Raw genomic sequence first — 2665 nt, 5'->3', positions numbered from 1 at the left:
CCTGGTGTCTCAGAGAGGGCCTGGCACAGCAAATGGGCATGCGGGGATGATGCAGGGCTGCATTTAAGAAAAAACCTACCAGGGAAGGAAGGAGAGGGAAGACGCATACACATGGGACGTCCTGTGCAGGCCCCATGGGTGAGAGTGTGGGTGGCAGAGGACAGAGGGTGAGGATGGGGGGGTGTCTGTGAAGCTGGAGGCACAGCAGAGGTGGGTGGGACCATGTCTCTCTTCAGCAGGTCCTGAGGATGCAGGTGGTTCTGCAGGGGAAGCAGGACTGGTGTTGGGTCATATTCTCCGGGGCCGGGTTATGAGACTGATGGGGAACAGGGCTCAGCAGGGCTGTGACAGGGCCCGTCACTGGACCTCCCTCTTGCCTCCATCCAGGGACACCCTGGGAGCTGGGTCCATCTCCCAGGCTCACGAAGGGGCAGTGCCCATAGGGGTCAGACCCTCAACCTGCATGTGCAGCCATGTCAGTGAGAGGCAAGCAGCTAACTGCACCCAAAGGGCTCCTCTTGGGGCAGAGCGAGGGGCTGACCACCCTCACGTGAGGTTTGAGGCCTAGACTCCGTGTTCCCAGCTCAGCACTGCATGGAGGTTGGGGGACGTCGTTCTCAGTGAGGGAACAAGAATCCCTACAATATTTGCCTTGTCAACCCAGAGAGCAACCATCAGGGACATGGTGACAGGACACACCCAGATGAGAAATCGACCAGATCTGACACACAGCCAATTCCTGCTTTTTTCCTGCACAGAATCTAATTAAACACAGAAGAAAAGGAAGCAGGAACACCCCCGGGGACACTAGGAGGAAGAAAGCATTGACCCCTGTAAGAAGCCCTCACAATCCTCCAGGGACTGCCTCTGAGGTGGGACCCTGGGTTTGCTGGTCCTGAGCGCCCCCTGGTGTCCAGGACATTTCCTGCAGCCCAGCCCTGCTGTCTCTTCAGGGAGGTTAGTGTCTGGGCTCACACTGACTTCCTCTCACTGTGTCTCTCGCACAGTAATACACGGCCAAGTCCTCGGTTCTCAGGCTATTCATTTGCAGATACATCGAGTTCTTGGCGTTGTCTCTGGAGATGGTGAAGCGGTCCTACACAGAGGCAGCAAACACAGCTTGGCACCAAGTCCATGGTGGAGCCGCTGGGGTCCTGTTTCAGGCGCCTAGGTTCTGGGTTTCTCCCCAACATGCCGGACAAGGGCCCCCTTTTATGAGCAGGAGGAGAGCCCCATTTGCATGGAGTCTGCATATAAGGTGCAGCTGAGACCCTGGGCTTCTTGCCTGACCTTGTCATCCTAGGGGCGACCCCAGATGGGAAAGGACTCAAGGATGCTGGCCACAAGGGTTCCCGTCCTGACCCCCCTCCCTCCCTCCTTTCCTGAGACCCGTCACCCTGACCCCATTCCTTTGGGGGAAGCTTCCAGGATGAGAGTGCTCCTTCCTGGGGTTTTGATGAGGACCCAGGGCTGCCTCCCCAGAGGCACGTGGATGGGGCTTCCTTTCGCTCTCCTTCACGTGCCGTAGGCCATGTTTCCTTTCTGAGGTTTGGGAATAAGAATTTGCTTTAGATGATGCATTTATTTTTCAACTGAAAAGTTCTCCTTGTTATTTTCCCCAATCAGATCTTACACACAAATATGTAATCAGACAATGCATGGTCCCTGCTGCTTTCTACGACTTGAGCCAAATAGGCAGAGGCAGGGGTGAGTCATATATGGGCATTCATTCCAATAGTGCAGCAATGTGAAGGAGCAGCAGGTTACCGACAAAAACCTGCTCTGCAGCCCCCATAAACCGGCTGCTATATTGAGTGAAAGGATAGAAGATTACGTGGGAAGTAGCCAAAGGCTCTGCCAAAGGGGCAGGTGACAGGGAGCAGAGGGCTGGGACCTTCAAAGGGCAGCCTGGCTGGTTCCTGCAGGAAAGTTGTTCATCTCCAGAATGATGGGCAGCTCCAAATGGGGAGGAGGGGCTGCACTTCCACGTGAGCTTTCAGGTCCCAGTGTGGCTGCCAGCCAGGCTAGAAGGTGCCTTCTCCAATCAGAATAAACAATCATGGTGAACAGAGCAGGATGCCTATGTCGTACAATTCTAGTCGGTTTCCCACATTCTATTTCTACCCCTATTAAAACTCGAACCTCTACAGGTGAGGAGGCAGGAGAGGCTGGGCTGGACGCTGTGGCTGCAGCCTCCATCTCAAACCTGCTGCCACTCTCACAGGCACACAGAAGCCTCCCCAAACCACAGATTTCACGCAACTTCCTGCTGTTCATGTGCAAAAGCCGATTTTGAGCCCCTCAAATTGGGAGAATTTCCATCATTTACACATGGACCCTGGCTGGTGGGGCTCAGTGGTTGGCAACATCAGTGCCCACACCAAGCGGTGTAAACTCTTTAGAACTAACTCATCCTGCCCAGGTAGCAGGTTTTTAATAATTGTGTGAGCTTCCCACTCCACACAGAGAAAACACGTGTGTGCATGTATGTTGTAAATGAAGAAAAGACAATAATTTTGGTATAAGAAATGTCCTAATGTGTAGAGAATATTTTATAAGAGTTTTGGAGCCAAACTGATGACAACTGTGGGGGAGTAAGACCTCAAATGCTCATGAGAATAACCATTTGCATCTGCGTTTCTGCATTTGAAGTTAGAGGGAAGAT

The sequence above is a fragment of the Myotis davidii genome, unplaced genomic scaffold, assembly GCF_000327345.1.
Source record: "Myotis davidii unplaced genomic scaffold, ASM32734v1 scaffold2041, whole genome shotgun sequence".
NCBI classification, from domain to species: domain Eukaryota; kingdom Metazoa; phylum Chordata; class Mammalia; order Chiroptera; family Vespertilionidae; genus Myotis; species Myotis davidii.
Note: the sequence above shows the minus strand (reverse complement) of the source record.